Raw genomic sequence first — 26702 nt, 5'->3', positions numbered from 1 at the left:
TATAAACTAAAGGGTACAATTCTAAAGTGGGTGCATGAACAGACAGAACTAGGGGTGTATGTACACAACTGATTGAAGGTGGCAGGGCAGGTTGAGAAAGCAGTTAAAAAAGCTTACGGGATCCTGGGCTTCATGAATAGAGTTGTAGAGTCATCGAGTCATAACGGCACAGATGGAGGCCATTCAGCCCATCCAGTCCGTGCCAGCTCTCTTTAGAGCAATCCAGTCAGTCCCATTCCCCCGCTTTATTCCCATAGCCCTGCAAGTTTATTTCCCTCAAGTGCCTATCCAGCCTCCACTTGAAAACATTGAGTGTCTCCACTTCCGCCACTTCCGTCGGCAGCGAGTTCCAGGTCATCACCATTCACTGTGTAAATAAGTTTTTTTCTCACAACCCCCCTGTATCTCTTGCCCAATTCCTTAAATCTGTGTCCCCTAGTCCTTGTGCCATCAACTAGTGGGAAGAGCCTTTCCCCGTCTAGCCTATCCAAACCCGTCATAATCTTGAACACCTCTATCAAATCACCCCTCAACCTCCTTTGCTCTAACGAAAACAAATCTAGCTTCTCCAACCTGTCCTTATAGCTAAGATCCCCCATCCACGGAACCATTCTGGTAAATCTCCTCTGCACAACGGCCTTCACATCCTTCCTAAATTGTGGTGACCAGAACTGGATGCAATACTCCAGTTGTGGTCCAACCAGCGCTTTATAAAGGTTCAGCATAACTTCTCTACTTTTGTACTCAAAACCTAAAGCCTCTATTTATGAAGCCCAAGATCCCATATGCTTTGTTAACCACTCTCTCAATATGTCCTGCCACCGAGGTATAGAGTAGAAAATCGTGGAAATTATGATGAACCTGTATAAAACACTGGTTCGACCCCAACTGGAGTATTGTGTCCAATTATGAGCACCGCACTTTAGGAAGGATGTGAAGGCCTTAGAGAGAGTGCAGAAAAGATTTACGAGAATGATTCCAGGGATGATGGACTTTAGTTACGTGGATAGACTGGAGAAGCTGGGGTTGTTCTCCTTAGAGCAGAGAAGATTGAGAGAAGATTTGATAGAGGTGTTCAAAATCATGAGGGGTCTGGACAGAGTAGATAGAGAGATACTGTTCCTATTGGTGGAAGGGTCGAGAACCAGAGGACAGAGATTTAAGATGATTGGTGGAACAATCAAAGGCGACGTGTGGAATAACTTGTTCACTCAGCGAGTGGTTAGGATCTGGAATGCACTGCCTGGAAGGCTGGTGGAGGCAGATTCAATCATGGCTTTCAAAGGGGAATTGGATAAGTACCTGCAGGAAAAACATTTGCAGGGCTACGGGGAAGGGGCAGGGACAGTGGGACTAGCTGAAGTGGTATTGCAGAGAGCCGGCACGGGCTCGACGGGCCGAATGGCCTCCTTCTGTGCTGTAACCATTCTATGATAAGCTTTTGGTCACCTGTCCTAGTATCTCCTTATGTGGCTCAGTGTCAAATTCTGTTTGATAATCGCTCCTGTGAGCCCCTTGGGACGTTTTACTACTTTACAGACGCTATATAAATGCAAGTTGTTGCTGTAGATGGCTCTGGCACGGCACGTGAGCAGCGGCAGATATGATGGGCGAAAATAGCTTCCCTCTATGCTTAACTTTCCAGGATTTGGGAAATGTGAGGAATTTCAGAGCGGTCAATTGTCCTCAGGTGGGGTGCTGTTTGTATTCTGCCCCAGTGGCCTAATGGATAAGGCACTGGCCTCCTAAGCCAGGGATTGTGTGTTTGAGTCTCATCTGGGGTGATGTGTTTTTAATGATTGACACTATGGCGGGTTAGACGGGGCAAGTGGTGGAAAGTACAGCCAGGCGGGGAGGCTGCATTAATCGTAACTTGTGAGCCAAGTTTCCGTCAAGGCCATGGTGTCAATGCAATCATCCGCAATAAGCCCAAGGGTGGTAAGGGCCTTGTGGACAAGTGGATCAACATTTCGAGAAAGTGGGAGCAGGGATTTGGGACGGCTGAGTGACCAAGAGGTTTGCTGGAGGTATTTCTGTGGAAATTGCCAGGGCTGACTGATGTAAACAAAGAGGTGGATGGTCAGTGGGCCCAGGTAACTTTAAACTTGTAGCTTGGGCTAGAATGCAACCACACAGGATCGTACCTATCAGCCAAGTTCCCAGACTCCTCCATCACCATCCCTGGGTATGTCCCGTCCCACAAGCAGGACAGACCCAGCAGAGGTGGCGGCCCAGTGGTACACAGAGAGGAGGGAGTGGCCCTGGGAGTCCTCAACGCTGACTCCTGTCTCCATGAACTCTCATACCATCAGGTGGACTTCAATGTCCATCATCAGAAGAACATAAGAAGCAGGAGCAGGAGTCGACCATACAGCCCTTCGAGCCTGCTCTGCCATTCAATAAGATCATGGCTGATCTTCGACCTCAACTCCACTTTCCCACCCGACCCCATATCCCTTGTTCCCCCTAGAGTCCAAATATCTATCGATCTCAGCCTTGAATATATTCCACGACTCAGCATCCACAGCCCTTTGGGGTGGAGAATTCCAAACATTCACAACCCTCTGAGTAAAGAAATTCCTCCTCATCTCAGTCTTAAATGCACGACCCCTTATCCTGAGATTGTGACCCCTGGTTCTAGACTCTCCAGCCAGGGGAATCAACCTCTCAGCATCTACCCTGTCAATCCCACTCAGAATCTTATATGTTTCAATGAGACCACCTCTCATTCTTCTAAACTCCAGAGAGTATAGGCCCATTCTGCACAATCTCTCATCATAGGACAGCCCTCTCATCCCAGGAATCAATCTAGTGAACCTTCGTTGCACCGCCTCTAAGGCAAGTATATCCTTCCTCAGATAAGGAGACCAGAACTGTGCCCAGTACTCCAGGTGTGGTCTCACCAAAGCCCTGTACAATTGTAGTAAGACTTCCTTACTCTTGTGCTCCAACACCCTTGCAATAAAGGCCAACATGCCATTTCCCTTCCTAATTGCTTGCTGTACCTGCATGCCAACTCTCTGCGTTTCCTGTACGAGGACACCTAAATCTCTCTGAACACCAACATTTAATAGTTTCTTACCATTTAAAAAATATTCTGTTTTTCTATTCTTCCGAACAAAGTCAATAACCTCACCTTTCCTCACATTATTCTCTATCTCCCTCCTTATTGCCCACTCACTTAATCTGTCTAGATCACTTTGCAGGCTCTTTGTGTCCTCCTCACAGCTTACTTTTCCACCTAGCTTTGTATCGTCAGCAAATCGGGAGTTCATCAACCATCCCCGGGCCGTTGCCGGAATGAGAGGCCATAAACCCAGCTTGGGAGAAGAAACAAATATATAAAGGTCACAAGCGAAGATTCACTACTGGGTGACAAAGCTTGTGAGGACTTAGAACTGGTCAAAAGAGTCTACCGTATAAACTGTGCCATAAGCAGACCAGATGACTCAGGTGATGAAGCAGAGAGCCCATCAAGGATGCAAAGGCCAAAGGGTATCCATGTCTTCAAAAAGCCTAGTTTCTCCAAGAAGAAAGAAAAAGACTTTAAGGTCAAAGAGAAGCCAAAGGAAGAAAAGCACAAAGAGGAAAAACACAAGGAGAAAAAGTCCAAAGATATAACCGCAGCAGATGTTGTTAAGCAGTGGAAAGAGAAAAAGAAAGCGAAGAAGCCTGCACCAGAGCAGGAAGCAGTTCCGGTGGATATTCCTTCTTCCCTCAGGCCAATCTTTGGTGTTCCATTAGCCGAGGCTGCTGAGAGGACTATGCTGTATGATGGGATCCAGCTGCCAGCAGTTTTTTGAGTGCATTGACTACATTGAGAGTCATGGCATGAAAAGTGAAGGAAACAATGAAACCCTCTCCAAGCAAAGATCGCAAGGAGACCTCGATCTATACAAGAGCAGATTGATGACAATGCCACAACTGCATCTTGTCATTCACCGCCAGAACAATCTCATGAAGACACATCAGACTTACCCGTGTTGAGAAGATCCACACGTGAAGTAAAAGAGCCTGATAGACTTAATCTTTGAGTACAATGTAAAGCTTTGAAAATGTGTTGACTGTTTTGAAAATGTTTATGTTTATAGAGCACTAACAAAAGTGTTACTGATACTATCTTTATTGTTTTCTTGAAAGTTGATTGATATTGATTTGTTAAACCTCAAAGAAAGGAGGATGTAGTGATCAATAACATGTCATTCTGTGGTGGACACTAGGTGGAGCAGTAGAGCTGATATATAGCTGTATGTATAAGACTACACTACCCAGCTATATATTATATTAAGGCTACATTACCCATGAGGCTAGGCTACCCACAAGGCAGCAGTCAAGATGGAAGCCTCTACAAGATGCTGTACAAGTCCACATGTGCTCAATAAAAGTAGCTAGCAAAAGCTAGCTGTGTACATAATAAGAATGTCTATTTATTAATGAACATAAGAAAGAGGACATAGACAGGCTGGTGGAATGGGCGGGCACATGGCAGATGAAATTTAACGCAGAAAAGAGCGAACTGATACATTTTGTTCGACGGAATGAGGAGAGGAAATATAAACTAAAAGGGTACAATCCTAAAGGGGGTGCATGAACAGAGAGACCTGGGGGTATATGTGCACAAATCATTGAAGTTGGCAGGGCAGGTTGAGAAAGCAGTTAAAAAAGCTTACGGGGTCCTGGGCTTCATGAACAGAGTCGTAGAGTCAGAGTCATAATGGCAGAGATGGGCTCACTGATGAAACCAAAGTGCGGGCAGGGTCGGGGAATGAACAGTGGGCACGGTATCTCCCTAAACATCTCCGCCTCACTACCTCTCTCACAGATACATAGATACGTAGAAGATAGGAGCAGGAGTAGGCCATTCGACCCCTCGAGCCTGCTCCACCATTCAATGAGATCATGACTGATCTTCGACCTCAACTCCACTTTCCCACCCGACCCCATATCCCTTGTTCCTCCTAGAGTCCAAATATCTATCGATCTCAGCCTTGAATATACTCCACGACTCAGCATCCACAGCCCTTTGGGGTGGAGAATTCCAAAGATTCACAATCCTCTGAGTGAAGAAATTCCTCCTCATCTCAGTCTTAAATGGCCAACCCCTTATCCTGAGACTGTGACCCCTAGTTCTAGACTCTCCAGCCAGGGGAAACAACCTCTCAGCATCTACCCTGTCAATTCCCCTCAGAATCTTGTATGTTTCAATGAGACCACCTCTCATTCTTCAAAACTCCAGAGAGTATCGGCCCATTCTACACAATCTCTATCATAGGACAGCCCTCTCATCCCAGGAATCAATCTAGTGAACCTTCGTTGCACCGCCTCTAAGGCATGTATGTCCTTTCTCAGATAAGGAGACCAGAACTGTGCCCAGTACTCCAGGTGTGGTCTCACCAAAGCCCTGTACAATTGTAGTAAGACTTCCTTACTCTTATACTCCAACCCCCTTGCAATAAAGGCCAGCATGCCATTTCCCTTCCTAATTGCTTGCTGTACCTGCATGCTAACTCTCTGTGTTTCCTGTACGAGGACACCTAAATCTCTCTGAACACCAACATTTAATAGTTTCTCACCATTTAAAAAATATTCTGCTTTTCTATTCTTCCTAACAAAGTGAATAACCTCACCTTTCCTCACATTATTCTCTATCTCCCTCCTTATTGCCCACTCACTTAACCTGTCTAGATCCCTTTGCAGGCTCTTTGTGTCCTCCTCACAGCTTACTTTTCCACCTAGCTTTGTATCATCAGCAAATCTGGATACATTGTACTCGGTCCCTTCATCTAAGTCATTAATATAGATTGTAAATAGCTGAGGCCCAAGCACCCCACTAGTTACAGCCTGCCAACCGGAAAATGACCCGTTTATCCCTACCCGCTGTTTTCTGTCTGTTAGCCACTCCTCTATCCATGCTAATATATTACCCCAACCCCAGGATACCTTATCTTGCGTAGTGTTGTGGTTGTTGGAGGTCAATCACCTCAGCCCCTGGACATCGCTGCAGGAGTTCCTCGGGGCAGCGGCTCACCACCACCTTCTCAAGGGCAATTAGGGATGGGCAATAAATGCTGGCCTTGCCAACGACGCCCACATCCCAGGAACAAATAAAAATAAAACCTTTCACATGGCACCTTATTGAATGCCTTTTGGAAAACCAAATATACGACATCCACTGGTTCCCATTTATCTATCCTGCTAGTTACATCCTCAAAATACTGCAATAAATTTGTTAAACACAATTTCCCTTTCACAAAAACCTAATCATATAATTTTCTGAGTGCATTGTTACCACTCCCTTAATAATGGATTCCAACATTTTCCCGATGACTGATGTCAGGCTAACTGGCCTGTCTTCTCTCTCTCTCCTTATTGTGGATGATTGCATTGACCTTACGGCCTTGATGGAATCTTGGCTACAGGTGATAATACAATCCTCCTTAATGTAGCCTCCCCGCCTGGCAGCACCTTCCACCACTTGCCCCGCCTAAGCTGCTGTTGTGTCAATCATTAAAAACACATCACACCAGATGGGACTCGAACCCACAATCCCTGGCTTAAAAGGCCAGTGCCTTATCCATTAGGCCACTGGGGCTGAATGCACAATGTAATCTGCCTGAGGACAATTGACCGCTCAGAAATGTGACATCTGCCTCAGAATCAGAGTGTTCGAATGTTAAGCACAGATGGGAGCTATTTTCACCCATCATTTCTGTCACTTCTCGCACCATACCAGAGCCATCTACAACAACTTGCATTTATATAGCGCCTTTAACCTAGTAAAATGTCCCAAGGCGCTTCACAGGAGCCATTATCAAACGAAACTTGACACCGAGCCACATAAGGAGATATTAGGACATGAGCCCTGAACCTTGGTCAAAGAGGTAGGTTTTAAGGAACATTTAAAGGAGGAGAGAGAGGCAGCAAGGCGGAGATGTTTAGGGAGATACCGTGCCCACTGTCCATTCCCCGACCCTGCCCGCTCTTTGTTTTCATCAGTGAGCCCTGGAACTTTGCTCAAATTTGATTCCCAATTCCTGGCCTTCCCTGCCTTCAATACTACACTACTCCACTGGGCTACACTGTAAGACTCAGCTGCTGTGACTCTGATCTTCTATTCAGTTGCTGCAGTTTGAAGGTAATTTGTCCAGTTTACAGCCCATCCCCCATCGCTGCTGTTACCTGCTGAGTCTGTGACTGTCCCACTGGTTTATTTTGCTGCTGTCTGGGTCCTGGCCAGAAATTCCCACTCCTGGGCCGACGTCCATTTCTCGGCCGTTTCCAGATCTTATGGTGGCCTCCAACCTCACCAATGCTTTCTGCCCCACGGCAATTCTACAGCATTTCCACGGAAATACCTCCAGCTCTCCCAAATCCACTCCCGTTAGAATGCCCATCAACTTCTGAACACGGCCCTGACCATCTACGAGTTTATTCTGGATGGTTGCATTGACGTTCTGGGCCTTGACGGCGATACCGTAGTGCCAATCTTTAAAAATACATCACCCCAGATGGGACTTGAACCCACAATCCCTGGCTTAGGAGGCCAGTGCCTTATCCATTAGGCCACTGGGGCTGTATGAAAAATGATGAAAATCATGACTCTTAAGGGTCAGTTTGTGACCGCCAAATCATTATTTACATCGCAAATTATTCTCACCGCAGACTGAAAGTCTTTGATTAGGATTGAAAATGCACATTGTTGGGAGGCTAATGAATCGATTCACCCCATTCTCCCCATGTGGCCCGAATACTACGGTAGGTAATCAATCAAACCCAAACTGCACAGCCAGAGTAAAGTTTGTACGGGACACAATTTCAAAATTTGCAGCTGACACAAAACTTGGAAGTGCAGTGAACAGTGAGGAGGATAGTGTTAGACTTCCAGAGGTCATAGACAGGCTGGTGGAATGGGCGGACACATGGCAGATGAAATTTAACGCAGAAAAGAGCGAACTGATACATTTTGTTCGAAGGAATGAGGAGAGGAAATATAAACTAAAGGGTACAATTCTAACGGGGGTTCATGAAGAGAGAGACCTGGGGGTATATGTGCACAAATCATTGAAGTTGGCAGAGCAGGTTGAGAAAGCAGTTAAAAAAGCTTACGGGATCCTGGGCTTCATGAATAGCGTCATAGAGTCATCGAGTCATAACGGCAGAGATGGAGGCCATTCGGCCCATCGAGTCAATGCCAGCTCTCTTTAGAGCAATCCAGTCAGTCCCATCGCTCCGCTCTATTCCCATAGCCCTGCAAGTTTATTTCCCTCAAGTACCTATAGCACCGTTAACATAGTAAAATGTCCCAAGGTGCTTCACAGGAGCGATTATCAAACAGAATTTGACACCGAGCCACATAAGGAGATATTAGGACAGGAGTCCTCAACCTTGGTCAAAGAGGTAGGTTTTAAGGAACATTTAAAGGAGGGGAGAGAGGCAGCGAGGCGGAGATGTTTAGGGAGATACCGTGCCCACTGTCCATTCCCCGACCCTGCCCGCTCTTTGTTTTCATCAGTGAGCCCTGGAACTTTGCTCAAATTTGATTCCCAATTCCTGGCCTTCTCTGCCATCAATACTAGGAAACTCCACTGGAATACACTGTAAGACTCAGCTGCTGTGACTCTGATCTTCTATTCAGTTGCTGCAGTTTGAAGGTAACTTTGTCCAGTTTACAGCCCATCCCCCATCGCTGCTGTTACCTGCTGAGTCTGTGACTCTCCCACTGGTTTATTTTGCTGCTGTCTGGGTCCTGGCCAGAAATTCACTCTCCTGGGCCGACGTCCATTTCTGCACCCTTTCTGGGTCTTGTGGTGGCCTCCAACTTCACCAGTGCTTTCTGCCCCATGGCAATTCTCCACATTTCCACAGTAATAGCTCCAGCGTATCTCTGGATTACTCTGCCCTCCCATATCCTCACTCACTTTAGAACGCCCATCAACTTGTAAACAAGGCCCTTACCATCTATGAGCTTATTCTGGACAATTGCACTGATATTATGGCCGTGACCGAAACTTGGCTGACAGGTGCCAATGAATGGAGCCTCCCCCTGCCTGGCTGCACCTATCAATCTTTAAAAACACATCACCCCAGATGGGACTCAAACTCACAATCCCTGGCATAAGAGGCCAGTGCCTTATCCATTAGGCCACTGGGGCTGCAATTAACTTGCTGAAAATCGTGAGACTTAAGGGCCATTTTGTGATGTCTAAATCATTATTTAGAATCATAGAAATTTACAGCAAGGAAGGAGGCCATTTTGGCCCATCGTGTCCGCGCCGGCCAACAAAGAGCTATCCAGCCTAATCCCACTTTCCAGCTCTTGGTCCGTAGCCCTGTAGGTTACGGCACTTCAAGTGTACATCCAAGTACTTTTTAAATGTGATGAGTGTTTCTGCCTCTACCACCCTTTCAGGCAGTGAGTTCCAGACCCCACCACCCTCTGGGTGAAGAAATTTCCCCTCAGATCTCCTCTAATCCCCTCTACCAATTACTTTAAATCTATGACCCCTGGTTATTGACCTCTCTGCTAAGGAAAATAGATCCTTCCTATCCACGCTATCTAGGCCCCTCATAATTTTATACACCTCAATTAAATCTCCCCTCAGCCTCCTCTGTTCCAAAGGAAACAACCCCAGCCGATCCAATCTTTCCTCACAGCTAAAATTCTCCAGTCGTGGCATTTACATTTACCTGGCAAACTATTCCCAACGCAGACAGAAAATCTTTGATTAGGATTTAAACTGCACATTGTTGGGTGGGGACTGAATCGATTCACCCCATTCTCCCCATGTGGCCCGAACAGCACAGTAGATAATCAATCAAACCCAAACTGTGCACAGCCAGAGTAAAGTTTGAGGTAAGGTACAAAGAACAAATGGATCAATGCTAATTTGTGTATCAGTACAAATAAATATTCATTTCAGGGAATGACAGTGTCATGACTTCCGGATTTAGACCGGGATCACGTTCCTCCCCCATCCCCACTCTGCTCTCCGTGCTCTTTACCCCCACTCCGAGTTCCTGACCTTCTCTCCCCCCGTTAGATCCTCTCCCCTTCCGATCTCCCTCTCTCCCCCCTCCAATCTCCTCACTCCCCCCTCCGATCTCCTCCCCACTTCTCCCTCCGATCTCCTCTCTCTCCCCCACCAGTCTCCTCTCTCTGACTCCCCCTGCTCTCTCTCCCTTTCCACTCTATCCCCATCCGATCTCCTCTCTCTCTCTCTCCTCCCTTCTCTCTCTCTCTTCTCCTCTCTCTCTCCGATCTCCTCTCTCTCTCTTCTCCTCTCTCTCTCCGATCTCCTCTCTCTCCAGTCTCCTCTCTCTCACTCCCTCTCCTCTCTCTCCCCTCTCTTTCCTCATCCGAACTCCTCCCTCTGTCTCCTCCCTTCTCTCTCTCTCTACTCCAATCGCCTCTCTCTCTTCCCCCTTCGAACCTCTCTCAATTCGCCACTCCACCCCCTCTCTCTCCCCCCCTGTCGATTCTCTCTCTCCCCTTTCGAACCTCGCTCTTCCCCGCCCCCCTCTTCCCCAGCCACCAGCGGCTCCCCTGAGTGATCTTCTCCGCACGGAGCCGAGGAACGCCGGGCCCACAGTGCAGGCCACAACCATTGGGTGCTGCACAGGTGAGGCTCCAGGATACAGCGCGCCTGCGCAGATGTGGATCGGGCGCGCCTGCACGGCTCCGGTATACTGCGCATGTGCAAAGGTGTTCGTGCAAATAATCACAGCGGGTAATGTGGAGAATTGTTGTGGGGCAGAAAGCACTGGTGAAGTTGGAGTCCACCATAAGATCCGGAAACGGTGGAGAAATGGATGTCGGCCCAGGAGAGGGAATTACTGGTTAGGACCCAGACAGCAGCAAAATAAACCAGTGGGGTATAATAAACTGCAAGGACCCGCACATCCATTGGCAGTATAGGCGCACCAACGTCAGTGTTCTTGCTCAGGCCAACATCCCCAGCATCGAAGCTCTGACCACGCTCGATCAGCCTTGATGGACGGGCCACATTGTCCGCATGCCCGATACGAGACTTCCAAAACAAATGCTCTACTCGGAGCTCCGGCACGACAAGAGAGCCCCAGGTGGGCAGAGGAAACGCTTCAAGGACACCCGTAAAGCCTCCTTGAATAAGTGTAACATCCCCACCGACACCTGGGAATCCCTGGCCCAAGACCGCACAAAGTGGAGGAGAAGCATCCGGGAAGGCGCCGAACACCTCGAGTCTCGTCGCCGGGAGCAAGCGGAAGTGAAACGCAGGCAGCACAAGGAGCGCACGTCAACCCAAGCACCCCACCCACCCGCCCCTTCAACCACTGTCTGCCCCACCTGTGACAGAGTGTGTAGGTCCCGCATTGGACTCATCAGTCACCTGAGAACTCATTTTTAATGTGGAAGCAAGTCATCCTCGGTTTCGAGGGACTGCCTAAGAAGAAGGAAACCAGTGGGACAGTCACAGAATCAGCAGGTAACAGCAGCGATGGGGAATGGGCTGTAAACTGGACAAAGTTACCCTCAAACTGCAGCAACTGAATAGAAGGTCAGAATCACAGCAGCTGAGTCTTACAGTGTATTCCAGTGGAGTCCAGTGGAGTAGTGTAGTATTGATGGCAGAGAAGGCCAGGAATTGGGAAGTCAAATTTGAGCAACGTTCCAGGGCTCACTGATGAAAACAAAGAGCGGGGAGTGTCGGGGAATGGACAGTGGGCACGATATCTCCCGAAACATCTCCGCCTTGCTACCTCTCTCTCCTCCTTTAAATGTTCCTTAAAACCTACCTCTTTGACCAAGGTTTAGGGCACCTGTCCTAATATCTGCTTATCCGAGTAGCCGAGAGGTATGCTGGAGGTATTTCTGTGGAAATTTCCAGGGCTGAATGATGTAAACAAAGAGGTGGATGGTCAGTGGGCCCAGGTAACTTTAAACTTGTAGCTTGGGCTAGAATGCAACCACAGAGGAGCATACCTATCAGCCAAGGTCCCAGACTCCTCCATCACCATCCCTGGGTATGTCCCGTCCCACAAGCAGGACAGACCCACCAGAGGTGGCGGCCCAGTGGTACACAGACAGGAGGGAGTGGCCCTGGGAGTCCTCAACGCTGACTCCGGACCCCATGAACTCTCATACCATCAGGTGGACTTCAATGTCCATTGCCATAAGAACATAAGAAGTAGGAGCAGGAGTCGACCATACAGCCCTTCGAGCCTGCTCCGCCATTCAATAAGATCATGATTGATCTTCGACCTCAACTCCACGTTCCCGCCCGACCCCATATCCCTTGTTCCCCCTAGAGTCCAAATATCTATCTATCGCAGCCTTGAATATACTCCATGACTCAGCATCCACAGCCCTTTGGGGTGGAGAATGCCAAAGATTCACAACCCTCTGAGTGAAGAAATTCCTCCTCATCTCAGGCTTAAATGACCAGCCACTTATCCTGAGATTGTGACCCCTGGTTCTAGACACTCAACCCAGGGGAAACAACCTCTCAGCATCAAGCCTGTCAATCCCACTCAGAATCTTATATGTTTCAATGAGATCACCTCTCATTCTTCTAAACTCCAGAGAGTATAGGCCCATTCTACAAAATCTCTCCTCATAGGACAGCCCTCTCATCCCAGGAATCAATCTAGTGAACCTTCGTTGCACCGCCTCTAAGGCAAGTATATCCTTCCTTAGATAAGGAGACCAGAACTGTGCGCAGTACTCCAGGTGTGGTCTCACCAAAGCCCTGTACAATTGTAGTAAGACTTCCTTACTCTTGTGCTCCAACACCCTTGCAATAAAGGCCAACATGCCATTTGCCTTCCTAATTGCTTGCTGTACCTGCATGCTAACTCTCTGTGTTTCCTGTACGAGGACACCTAAATCTCTCTGAACACCAACATTTAATAGTTTCTCACCATTTAAAAAATATTCTGTTTTTCTATTCTTCCTAACAAAGTGAATAACCTCACCTTTCCTCACATTATTCTCTATCTCCCACCTTATTGCCCACTCACTTAATCTGTCTAGATCACTTTGCAGGCTCTTTGTGTCCTCCTCACAGCTTACTTTTCCACCTAGCTTTGTATCGTCAGCAAATCTGGATACATTGTACTCCGTCCCTTCATCTAAGTCATTAATATAGATTGTAAATAGCTGAGGCCCAAGCACCCCACTAGTTACAGCCTGCCAACCGGAAAATGATCCGTTTTCCTTATTCTCGGTTTTCTGTCTGCTAACCACTCCTTTATCCATGCTAATGTATTACCCCAACCCCAGGATACCTTACCTTGCGTAGTGTTGTGGTTGTCGGAGGTCAATCACCTCAGCCCCAGGACATCGCTGCAGGAGTTCCTCAGGGCAGTGTCCCAGGCCCAACCATCTGCAGCTGCTTCATCAATGACCTTCCCTCCATCATAAGGTCAGAAGTGGGGATGTTCGCTGATGATTGCACAGTATTCAGTTCCATTCGCAACTCCTCAGATAATGAGGCAGTCCATGCCCGCATACAGCAAGACCTGGATGACAGTCAGGCTTGGGCTGATAAGCGGCAAGTAACGTTCCCGCCAGGCACAGTACCAGGCAATGACTATCATAGCATCATAGAATGGTTACAGCACGAAAGAAGGCCATTCGTCCCGTCGAGCCCGTGCCAGCTCTCAGCTGGTCCCACTCCCCTGCCCTTTCCCTGTAACCCTGGAATTTTTTTCCTTCAGATACTTATCCAACTCCCTTTTGAAAGATAAGATTGAGTCTGCCTCCACCACCCTTTCAGGCAGCGCATTCCAGATCTTAACCATTCACTGCGTAAAAAAGTTTTTTCTTACGTCACCTTTGGTTCTTTTGCCAATCACCTTAAATCGGTGCCCTCTGATTCTCGACTATCTCCAACTTACGAGAGTCTAACAACCGCCCCTTGATATTCAATTGCCTTACCATCGCCGAATTCTGCGGCGAGTGTCTCGCCTTCTGACTCCCCAAAGCCTTTCCACCATCTACAAGGCACAAGTCAGGGAGTGCGATGGAATACTCGGCACTTGCCTGGATGAGTACAGCTCCAACAACACTCAAGAAGCTCGACACCACCCAGGACAAAGCAGCCCGCTTGATCGGCACCCCAGCCACCATCTTAAATATGCACTTCCTCCACCACCAGCGTACCGTGGCTGCAGTGTGTACCATCTACAAGATGCACTGCAGCAACTCGCCAAGGCTTCTTCGGCAGCAGCTCCCAAAATCGCGATCTCTACCACCTAGAAGGACAAGGGCAGCAGGCGCATGGGAGCACCATCACCTGCAAGTTCCCCTCCAAGTTATACACCATCCTGACTTGGAAATATATCGTCGTTCCTTCATCATCGCTGGGTCAAAATCCTGGAACTCCCTCCCTAACAGCACTGTGGGACTACCTTCACCACACAGACTGCAGCGGTTCAAGAAGGCGGCTCACCACCACCTTCTCAAGGGCAACTAGGGATGGGCAATAAATGCTGGCCTTGCCAGCGACGCCCACATCCCAGGAACAAATTTTTAAAAGTCTTTTACATAGCACCTTATTGAATGCCTTTTGGAAATCCAAATATTCGACATCCACTGGTTCCCATGTATCTACCCTGCTAGTTACATCCTCAAAATGCTCCAATAAATTTGTTAAACACAATTTCCATTTCACAAAAACCGAATCATATGATTTCCTGAGTGCATTGTTACCACTCCCTTAATAATGGATTCCAACATTTTCCCGATGACTGATGTCAGGCTAACTGGCCTGTCTTCTCTCTCCCTCCTTATTGTGGATGATTGCATTGACCTTACGGCCTTGATGGAATCTTGGCTACAGGTGATAATACAATCCTCCTTAATGCAGCCTCCCCGCCTGGCAGCACCTTCCACCACTTGCCCCGCCTAAACCGCTGTTGTGTCAATCATTAAAAACACATCACCCCAGATGGGACTCGAACACACAATACCTGGCTTAGGAGGCCAGTGCCTTATCCATTAGGCCACTGGGGCTGAATACGCAATGTAACCCGCCTGAGGGCAATTGACCGCTCCGAAATGTGACATCTGCCTCACAGTTTCAGGGTCTTTGAAAGTTCAGCAAAGATGGGAGCTATTTTCACCCATCATATCTGTCACTGCTCGCGCCATACCAGAGCCACCTACAACAACAACTTGCATTTATATAGCGCCGTTAACATAGTAAAATGTCCCAAGTTGCTTCACAGGAGCGATTATCAAACAGAATTTGACACCGAGCCACATAAGGAGATATTAGGCCAGGTGTCCTAAACCTTGGTCAAAGAGGTAGGTTTTAAGGAACATTGAAAGGAGGACAGAGAGGCAGCGATGTTTAGGGAGATACCGTGCCCACTGTCCATTCCCCGACCGCTCTTTGTTTTCACCAGAGAGCCCTGGAACTTTGCTCAAATTTGATTCCCAATTCCTGGCCTTCTCTGCCATCAATATTAGGAAACTCCACTGGAATACACTGTGAGACTCAGCTGCTGTGACTCTGATCTTCTATTCAGTTGCTGCAGTTTGAAGGTAACTTTGTCTAGTTTACAGCCCATCCCCCATCGCTGCTGTGTCTTTGACTGTCCCACTGGTTTATTTTGCTGCTGTTTGGGTCCTGACCAGAAATTCACTCTCCTGGGCCGACGTCCATTTCTGGATCTTATGGTGGCCTCCAACTTCACCAGTGCTTTCTGCCACACAACACTTCTCCACACATTTCCACAGAAATATCTCCAGCGTACCTCTCGGTTACTCTGCCCTCCCAAATCCCTTCAGAATGTCTGTCAACTTGTGAACACTGCCCTGACCACTTACGAGTTTATTCTGGACGGCTGCATTGACATTCTGGGCCTTGACGACTATATCATAGTGCCAATCTTAAAAATACATCACCCCAGATGGGACTCGAACCCACGATCCCTGACTTAGAAGGCCAGTGCCTTATCCATTAGGCCACTGGGGTTGCACAGAAAGCAATGAAAATCATGAGACTTAAGGGTCAGTTTGTGACCGCCAAATCATTATTTACAGGGCAAATTATTCTCACAGCACACAGAAAATCTTTGATTAGGATTTAAAATGCACAATTTTGGGTGACTAATAAATCAATTCACCCCATTCTTCCCATGTGGCCCGAACACTATGGTAGGTAATCAATCAAACCCAAACTGCACAGCCAGAGTAAAGTTTGTACAGGACACAATTACAAAACTTGGAAGTGCAGTGAACAGTGAGGAGGATAGTGATAGACTTCAAGAGGACATAGACAGGCTGGTGGAATGGGCGGCCACGTGACAAATGAAATTTAACGCAGAAAACTGATACATTTTGGTAGAAGGAATGAAGAGAGGAAATATAAACTAAAGGGTACAATCCTAAAGGGGGTGCATGAACAGAGAGAACTAGGGGTGTATGTGCACAAATCATTGAAGGTGGCAGGGCAGGTTGAGAAAGCAGTTAAAAAAGCTTACGGGATCCTGGGCTTCATGAATAGAGTTGTAGAGTCATAGAGTCATAACGGCACAGAGGGAGGCCATTCAGCCCATCCAGTCCGTGCCGGCTCTCTGTCGAGCAATCCAGTCAGTCCCATTCCCCCGCTTTATTCCCATAGCCCTGCAAGTTTATTTCCCTCAAGTGCCTATCCAGTCTCCCCTTGAAAACATTGAGTGTCTCCACTTCCGCCACTTCCGTCGGCAGCGAGTTCCAGGTCATCACCATTCACTGTGTAAAAAAGTTTTTTCTCACATCCCCCCTGTAGCTCTTGCCCAATTCCTTCAATCTGTGTCCCCTGGTCCTTGTGCCATCAACTAGTGGGAAGAGCCTTTCCCCGTCTAGCCTATCCAAACCCATCATAATCTTGTACACCTCTATCAAATCACCCCTCAACCTCCTTTGCTCTAATGAAAATAAATGCAGCTTCTCCAACCTGTCCTTATAGCTAAGATCCCCGATCCACGGAACCATTCTGGTAAATCTCCTCTGCACCCTCTCAAGGGCCTTCACATCCTTCCTAAATTGTGGTGACCAGAACTGGATGCAATACTCCAGTTGTGGTCCAACCAGTGCTTTATAAAGGGTCAGCATAACTTCTCTACTTTTGTACTCAAAACCTAAAGCCTCTATTTATGAAGCCCAAGATCCCATATGCGTTGTTAACCACTCTCTCAATATGTCCTGCCACCGAGGTATAGAGTAGAAAATCGTGGAAATTATGATGAACCTTTATAAAACACTGGTTCGACCCCAACTGGAGTATTGTGTCCAATTATGAGCACCGCACTTTAGGAAGGATGTGAAGGCCTTAGAGAGAGTACAGAAAAGATTTACGAGAATGATTCCAGGGATGAGGGACTTTAGTTACGTGGATACACTGGAGAAGCTGGGGTTGTTCTCCATAGAGCAGAGAGGATTGAGAGTAGATTTGATAGAGGTATTCAAAATCATGAGGGGTCTGGACAGAGTAGATAGAGAGAAACTGTTCATATTGGCGGAAGAATCGAGAACCAGAGGACACAGATTTAAGATGATTGGCGGAAGAACCAAAGGCGACGTGTGGTATAACTTGTTCACTCAGCGAGTGGTTAGGATCTGGAATGCACTGCCTGGAAGGCTGGTGGAGACAGATTCAATCACAGCTTTCAAAGGGGAATTGGATAAGTACCTGCAGGACAAACATTTGCAGGGCTACGGGGAAGGGGCAGGAACAGTGGGACTAGCTGAAGTGGTATTGCAGAGAACCGGCACGGGCTCGACGGGCCGAATGGCCTCCTTCTGTGCTGTAACCATTCTATGATAAGCTTTTGGTCACCTGTCCTACTATCTCCTTATGTGGCTCGGTGTCAAATACTGTCTGATAATCGCTCCTGTGAGCCCCTTGGGATGTTTTACTACTTTACAGACGTTATATAAATGCAAGTTGTTGCTGCAGATGGCTCTGGCACGGCACATGAGCAGCGGCGGATATGATGGGTGAAAATAGCTTCCCTCTATGCTTAACTTTCCAAGATTTGGGAAATGTGAGGAATTTCAGAGCGGTCAATTGTCCTCAGGTGGGGTGCTGTTTGTATTCAACCCCAGTGGCCTAATGGAGAAGGCACTGGCCTCCTAAACCAGGGATTGTGTGTTTGAGTCTAATCTGGGGTGATGTGTTTTTAATGAATGACACTATGGCGGATTAGACGGGGCAAGTGATGGAAAGTACAGCCAGGCGGGGAGGCTGCATTAATCGTAACTTGTGAGCCAAGTTTCCGTCAAGGCCGTGATGTCAATGCAATCATCCACAATAAGCCCAAGGGTGGTAAGGGCCTTGTGGACAAGTGTATTGACAATTCGAGGAAGTGGGAGCAGGGATTTGGGAGGGCCGAGTGACCAAGAGGTTTGATGGAGGTATTTCCGTGGAAGTTTCCAGGGCTCACTGATGTAAACAAAGAGGTGGATGGTCAGTGGGCCCAGGTAACTTTAAACTTGTGGCTTGGGCTTGAATGCAACCACACAGGATCATACCTATCAGCCAAGGTCCCAGACTCCTCCATCACCATCCCTGTGTATGTCCCGTCCCACAAGCAGGACAGACCCACCAGAGGTGGCGGCCCAGTGGTACACAGACAGGAGGGAGTGGCCCTGGGAGTCCTCAACGCTGACTCCGGACCCCATGAACTCTCATGCCATCAGGTGGACTTCAATGTCCATCACCATAAGAACATAAGAAGTAGGAGCAGGAGTCGACCATACAGCCCTTCGAGCCTGCTCCGCCATTCAATAAGATCATGACTGATCTTCGACCTCAACTCCACTTTCCCACCCGAGCCGATATCCCTTGTTCCCCCTAAAGTCCAAATATCTATCAATCTCAGCCTTGAATATACTCCACAACTCAGCATCTTTCGGGGCAGAGAATTCCAAACATTCACAACCCTCTGAGTGAAGAAATTCCTCCTCATCTCAGTCTTAAATGGCCGACCCCTTATCCTGAGATTGTGACCCCTAGTTCTAGACTCTCCAGCCAGGGGAAACAACCTCTCAGCATCTACCCTGTCAATCCCACTCAGAATCTTATATGTTTCAATGAGACCACCTCTCATTCTTCTAAACTCCAGAGAGTATAGGCCCATTCTACTCAATCTCTCATCATAGGCCAGCCCTCTCATCCCAGGAATCAACCTAGTGAACCTTCGTTGCACCGCCTCTAAGGCAAGTATATCCTTCCTTAGGTAAGGAGACCAAAACTGTGCACAGTACTCCAGGTGTGGTCTCACCAAAGCCCTGTACAATTGTAGTAAGACTTCCTTACTCTTGTGCTCCAACACCCTTGCAATAAAGGCCAACATGCCATTTCCCTTCCTAATTGCTTGCTGTACCTGCATGCTAACTGTCTGTGTTTCCTGTACGAGGACACCTAAATCTCTTCGAAGAGCAACATATAATTGATGGGCCTTCAATAACCACAAAACTAGAAGTTATAGACTTAAACAAGTTGGCTTTTAATCACTAAGATCAGAGCTAACATCTCAACACGCCGACTGGTTCACAGGAATGAGTCATACAGATCCTGGGATCTTTATGTAAGAAAAGTCAGGGGCAGAGGCAAGAGCCAAGACCTGGAACCTCCCAGATTAGTCGGGAAAGAGGAAGTGAAACTATACACAGTGGGGGAGGGTAATATATATGAGTGCAAAATGAATACAGGATCAAGACAAACAGATTTCATTACATTCACCCCTTCTATAGATTTAGTCCATCGGGGTGATGTTTCTTAAAAGTTGGTATAAGTGAGTCTGTCGGGAGGTTTTGCAGTTCTCAGTGATCGGCGCAAAGCCGGTTGGGGTGCCTCTAGGGGAGTGGATTCTGGTTCCTCCGCTGTCCGGGCCTCTGCAGTGTCTTCCAGGTTATCTGCAGTGTCCTCCAGGTTAAAGTTGGGTATTGATACCTCTGGGTGACCTGTCTCTTTGTAGTGTAGGTCTTCATCGGGTAGTCTCCCATCGTTCTCTCCGCTCCCCGAGGGAGCGAGGTCTTTTATGGAAACAGTGTCCTCTCGCCCGTCAGAGTATTCGATATAGGCGTACTGAGGGTTTGCATGGAGGAGCTGTACCTTTTCCACAAGGGGGTCCGTTTTATGGCCTCTCACGTGCTTCCGCAATAGTACTGTCCCCGGAGACGTCAGCCACGTGGGTAGAGATATGCCCGAGGTGGATTTCCGGGGGAAAACGAACATCTTTTCGTGAGGGGTAGCGTTAGTGGCAGTACATAACAGAGACCTTATGGAGTGGAGCACGTCTGGGAGGACTTCCTGCCAGCGGGAGGTCGGAAGGCCTTTTGACTTTAAGGCTAACGTGACAGCCTTCCAAACAGTCGCATTCTCCCTTTCCACTTGCCCATTACCCCGGGGGTTGTAGCTAGTGGTTCTGCTAGTGGCTATCCCCTTCGAGAGCAAGAACTGGCGCAGCTCATCTCTCATGAATGACGTCCCCCTATCGCTGTGTATGTAATTCGGCATGCCAAACATGCAGAATAGATTACAGAGACACTTGATGACCGTGGCACTGGTCATGTCTGGGCAGGGAATGGCGAAGGGGAAGCGGGAATATTCATCAATGATATTGAGGAAGTATACGTTACGGTCGGCAGAGGGAAGGGATCCCTTGAAGTCCAGACTTAGGCGCTCGAATGGCCGTGTGGCTTTGATAAGGTGTGCACGGTCAGGCCTGTAGAAACGAGGCTTGCATTCCGCACAGATGCGGCAGGCTCTGGTCATTGCCCTGACCTCCTCGATGGAGTGGGGCAGATTGCGGGACTTTATAAAATGGTATAGTCGGGTGACCCCTGGGTGACAGAGGTCGTTGTGGAGACCCTGTAATTTGTCCGTATGAATGCTGGCACACATTCCCCGCGATAGGGCGTCTGGGGGTTCATTAAGGGCTCCCGGCCTATACATAATATCATAGTCGAACGTGGATAGTTCGAGCCTCCACCTGAGTATTTTGTCATTCTTGATTTTCCCCCTTTGTTTGTTATTAAACATGAAAGCCACCGACCGCTGGTCGGTGAGCAGGGTGAAACGTTTGCCGGCTAGGTAGTGTCTCCAGTGCCGCACTGCCTCCACTATAGCCTGTGCCTCCTTCTCGACAGAAGAGTGCCTGATTTCAGGTCCCTGAAGGGTTCGGGAGAAGAAGGCCACAGGTCTCCCAGCCTGATTGAGGGTCGCAGCTAAGGCAAAGTCTGACGCATCGCTTTCGACTTGAAAGGGAATGCATTCGTCCACTGCACACACTGCAGCCCTTTCAATGTCCTGTTTAATACTGGTGAAAGCCTCCCGAGCTTCAGCTGATAGTGGGAAGGACATCGATTTAATGAGGGGTCGGGCCTTATCAGAGTAATTGGGCACCCATTGGGCATAATACGAAAAAAATCCCAGGCACCTTTTTAAAGCTTTGGGATTGTGTGGCAGGGGCAGTTCCTTTAGGGGGCGTAATCGGTCAGGGTCCGGTCCAATTACCCCATCTTCCACCACACAGCCGAGGATACAGAGACGGGCTGTGTTGAAGACACATTTGTCTTCGTTGTAGGTTAGATTCAGCTTTAGGGTAGTTTTTAAAAATCTCGCAAAATTTAGATCGTGGTCTTGCTGGTTGTGCCCGCAGATAGTGACATTGTCCAGATAGGGGTAGGTAGCTTGTAGTTTATTCTCGTCAACCATGCGGTCCATCTCACGTTGGAAGACCGAGACCCCATTTGTTACCCCGAAGGGCACTCTGAGAAAATGGTAGAGGCGCCCGTTCGCCTCGAAGGCGGTGTATGGGCTGTCCTCCGTTCTAATGGGGAGCTGGTGATACGCGGATTTGAGGTCGATAGTCGAGAAGACTCGGTATTGCGCAATCTGGTTGACCACTTCTGATATGCGGGGTAAAGGGTAGGCGTCCAGCTGGGTATAAATATTAACAGTCTGGCTGTAGTCAATTACCATCCGTTTCTTTTCGCTATTTTTAACTATGACTACTTGGGCACGCCACGGGCTGGTACTGCATTCAATAATGCCTTCCCGCAGGAGTCTGTCCACTTCCGCCTTGATAAAGTGTCTGTCTTCCAGACTGTACCGTCTACTTTTGGTCGCTATGGGCCTACAGTTCGGAGCGAGATTAGCGAATAAAGAGGGCGGGCTGATTTTTAAGATTGATAGGCCACAGACTGTGAGTGGCGGCTGGGACCCGCCATATGCTAGCGTGACACTTTCATGGTGGCACTGGAAGTCCAGGCCCAAGATTACATTAACACAGAGTTCTGGCATCACGAGGAGTTTAAAATCCTTGTAGTCCGTGCCTTTTACAGTCAGTGTTACCACACAGTAGCCCAAAATGTCTGAAGTGTGGGGCTTAGCAGCCATAGCAATTCTGCTCCGTGTAGGGGTTACCGTTAATGAGTGCCGCTGTACCAGGCTAGGGTGGATAAAACTCTCGGTACTCCCACAGTCAATTAAACATTTCCTTAAATTCCCGTTTACCTGTATGTCCATCATGGATTTTGTCAACGGGTGTGGCCTGGATTGATCCACCGTGATCGAAGCCACTGTTGGGCCCTGGGTGGCCGTTGAGTCGGGAAAAGATGGCGGATCCCAAGATGGGGGCCCGCATGGCACGCACGAGGCGGTGACGGAGTTGGAGATCGGATTCCCCCTGCAGACTTTGCTAAAATGCCCCTTTTTCTTACATTTGAAGCATGTAGCGTCCTTCGCTGGGCATCGTTGTCTGGGGTGCTTGGCCTGGCCGCAGAAGTAGCATGGTGATTATCTTAGTGATTAAAATTGATGGGCCTTCAATAACCACAAAACAAGAAGTTATAGACTTAAACAAGTTGGCTTTTAATCACTAAGATCAGAGCTAACATCTCAACACGCCGACTGGTTCACAGGAATGAGTCATACAGATCCTGGGATGTTTATGTAAGAGAAGTCAGGGGCGGAGCCAAGAACCAAGACCTGGAACCTCCCAGGTTAGTCGGGAAAGAGGAAGTGCAACTATACACAGTGGGGGAGGGTAATATAAATGAGTGCAAAACGAATACAGGATCAAGACAAACAGATTTCATTGCAATGCTATTCCCATTTCTAATTGCTTGCTGTACCTGCATGCTAACTGTCTGTGTTTCCTGTACGAGGACACCTAAATCTCTCTGAACACCAACATTTAATAGTTTCTCACCATTTAAAAAATATTCTGTTTTTCTATTCTTCCAAACAAAGTGAATAACCTCACCTTTCCTCACATTATTCTCTATCTCCCTCCTTATTGTCCACTCACTAAATCTGTCTAGATCCCTTTGCAGGCTCTTTGTGTCCTCCTCACACCTTACTTTTCCACCAAGCTTTGTATCGTCAGCAAATCTGGATACATTGTCCTCGGTCCCTTCATCTAAGTCATTAATATAGATTGTAAATAGCTGAGGCCCAAGCACCCCACTAGTTACAGCCTGCCAACCGGAAAATGACCCGTTTATCCCTGCCCGCTGTTTTCTGTCTGTTAGCCACTCCTCTATCCATGCTAATATATTACCCCAACCCCAGGATACCTTATCTTGCGTAGCGTTGTGGTTGTTGGAGGTCAATCACCTCAGCCCCAGGACATCGCTGCAGGAGTTCCTCAGGGCAGAGGCTCACCACCACCTTCTCAAGGGCAATTAGGGATGGGCAATAAATGCTGGATTTGCCAACGACGCCCACATCCCAGGAACAAATAAAAATAAAACCTTTTACATGGCACCTTATTGAATGCCTTTTGGTAATCCAAATATACAACATCCACTGGTTCCCATTTATCTGCCATGCTAGTTACATCCTCCAAATACTCCAATAAATTTGTTAAACACAATTTCCCTTTCACAAAAACCTAATCATATGATTTTCTAAGTGCATTGTTACCACTTCCTCAATAATGGATTCCAACATTTGCCCAATGACTGATGTCAGGCTAACTGGCCTGTCTTCTCTCTCCCTCCTTATTGTGGATGATTGCATTGACCTTACGGCCTTGATGGAATCTTGGCTACAGGTGATAATACAATCCTCCTTAATGCAGCCTCCCAGCCTGGCAGCACCTTCCACCAATTGCCCCGCCTAAACCGCCATTGTGTCAATCATTAAAAACACATCACCCCAGATGGGACTCGCACCCACAATCCCTGGCTTAGAAGGCCAGTGCCTTATCCATTAGGCCACTGGGGCTGAATACACAATGTAACCCGCCTGAGGGCAATTGACCGCTCCAAAATGTGACATCTGCCTCAGTTTCAGCGTCGTCGAAAGTTCAGCAGAGATGGGAGCTATTTTCACCCATCATATCTGTCACTGCTCGCGCCATACCAGAGCCACCTACAACAACTTGTATTTATATAGTGCCTTTAACATAGTAAAATATTCCAAGGTGCTTCACAGGTGCGATTATCAAACAAAATTTGACACCGAGCCACATAAGGAGATATTAGGACAGGAGTCCTAAACCTTGGTCAAAGAGGTAGGTTTTGAGGAACATTTAAAGGAGGAGAGAGGCAGCGAGGCAGAGATGTTTAGGGAGATACCGTGCCCACTGCCTATTCCCCGACCCTGCCCGCTCTTTGTTTTCATCAGTGAGCCCTGGAACTTTGCTCAAATTTGATTCCCAATTCCTGGCCTTCTCTGCCATCAATACTACACTACTCCACTGGGCTCCACTGGAATACACTGTAAGACTCAGCTGCTGTGACTCTGATCTTCTATTCAGTTGCTGCAGTTTGAAGGTAACTTTGTCCAGTTTACAGCCCATCCCCCATCGCTGCTGTTACCTGCTGAGTCTGTGACTGTCCCACTGGTTTATTTTGTTGCTGTCTGGGTCCTGGTCAGAAATTCACTGTCCTGGGCCGACATCCATTTCTCCACCGTTTCCGCATCTTATGGTGGCCTCCAACTTCACCAGCGCTTTCTGCCCCACAACAATTCTCCAACATTTCCACGGAAATACATCCAGCGTACCTCTTGGTTACTCTGGATTGTGGATGTTGGAGGTCAATCACCTCAGCCCCAGGACATCGCTGCAGTAGTTCCTCAGGGCAGTGTCCTAGCTCCAACCATCTGCAGCTGCTTCATCAATGACCTTCCCTCCATCATAAGGTCAGAAGTGGGGATGTTCGCTGATGATTGCACAGTGTTCAGTTCCATTCACAACTCCTCAGATAATGAGGCAGTCCATGTCCGCATACAGCAAGACCTGGATGACAGTCAGGCTTGGGCTGATAAGTGACAAGTAACATTGGCACCACACAAGTACCAGGCAGTGACTATCATAGAATCATAGAATGGTTACAGCACAAAAGAAGGCCATTCGGCCCGTGCCGGCTCTCAGCTAGTCCCACTCCCCTGCCCTTTCCCTGTAGCCCTACAATTTTCTTTCCTTGAGATACTTATCCAACTCCCTGTTGAAAGTTAAGATTGAGTCTGCCTCCACCACCCTTTCAGGCAGCGCATTCCAGATCTTAACCATTCGCTGCGTAAAAAAGTTTTTTCCACTGAAGGGTGAGACTAGAACTAGGGGGCATAATCTTAGAATAAGGGGCTGCCCTTTCAAAACTGAGATGAGGAGAAACTTCTTTACTCAGAGGGTAGTAAATCTATGGAATTTGCTACCCCAGAGAGCTGTGGAAGCTGCAACATTAAATACATTTAAAATGGAGATAGACATTTTCCTAGCAGATAAGGGAATTAGGGGTGACGGGGAGAGGGCAGGGAAGTGGACGTGGGTCTAGATTCAGATCAGCCATGATCCTATTGAATGGCCGAGCAGCCGTATGGCCTACTCCTGCTCCTATTTCTTATGTTCTTACGTCGCCTTTGGTTCTTTTGCCAATCACCTTAAATCTGTGCCCTCTGATTCTCGAATATCTCCAACTTACGAGAGTCTAACCACCACCCCTTGATATTCAACAGCATTACCATCGCCGAATTCTGCGGTGAGTGTCTCACCTCCTGACTCCCCAAATCCTTTCCACCATCTACAAGTCAGGAGTGTGATGGAATACTCTGCACTGGCCTGGATGAGTACAGCTCCAACAACACTCAAGAAGATTGACACCACCCAGGACAAAGCAGCCCGCTTGATTGGCACCCCATCCACCATCTTGAACATTCACTCCCTCCACCTCCGGCACACTGTGTGCCATCTACAAGATGCACAGTAATAACTTGCCAAGGCTTCTTCGGCCGCATCTCCCAAAACCAGGACTGATGTCAGGCTAACTGGCCCGTCTTCTCTCTCCCTCCTTATTGTGGATGAATACATTGACCTTATGGCTGTAATGGATTCTTGGCTGACAGGTGATAATACAATCCTCCTTAATGCAGCCTCCCCGCCTGGCAGCACTTTCCACCACTCGCCCCACCAAAACCACCATTTTAATCAATCATTAGAAAACACATCACCGCAGATAGGGATCGAACCCACAATCCCTGGTTTAAGAGGCCAGTGCCTTATCCATTAGTCCACTGATGCTGAATACACAATGTAACCCGCCTGAGGACAATTGACCACTCCGAAATGTGACATCTCCCTCACAGTTTCAGAGTCTTCGAAAGTTAAGCACAGATAGGAACTATTTTCACCCATCATATCTGTCACTGCTCGCGCCATACCAGAGCCCTCTACAACGACAACTTGCATTTATATACTGTAATGATCAGTAACCTGTCATT

At 47.9% G+C, this 26702-nt stretch overlaps 3 non-coding genes across 3 annotated transcripts; all 3 read right to left on the bottom strand.

Moving 5' to 3' along the window:
* Positions 1-7500: 7500 nt before the first annotated feature.
* trnar-ccu (transfer RNA arginine (anticodon CCU)) lies at positions 7501-7573 on the bottom strand. The gene has a single exon. It is a non-coding gene; the product is annotated as a tRNA-Arg (tRNA).
* Positions 7574-15886: 8313 nt separating this feature from the next.
* trnar-ucu (transfer RNA arginine (anticodon UCU)) lies at positions 15887-15959 on the bottom strand. Its single transcript has one exon. It is a non-coding gene; the product is annotated as a tRNA-Arg (tRNA).
* An 8174-nt stretch (positions 15960-24133) lies between these two features.
* Positions 24134-24206, bottom strand: trnar-ucu (transfer RNA arginine (anticodon UCU)). The gene has a single exon. It is a non-coding gene; the product is annotated as a tRNA-Arg (tRNA).
* Positions 24207-26702: the final 2496 nt, after the last annotated feature.

Source organism: Somniosus microcephalus, chromosome 28 (assembly GCF_052327205.1).
Source record: "Somniosus microcephalus isolate GS21.2 chromosome 28, FLI_Smic_1.0, whole genome shotgun sequence".
NCBI classification, from domain to species: Eukaryota; Metazoa; Chordata; class Chondrichthyes; order Squaliformes; family Somniosidae; genus Somniosus; species Somniosus microcephalus.
This window is presented reverse-complemented; position numbering and strand designations above follow the sequence as displayed.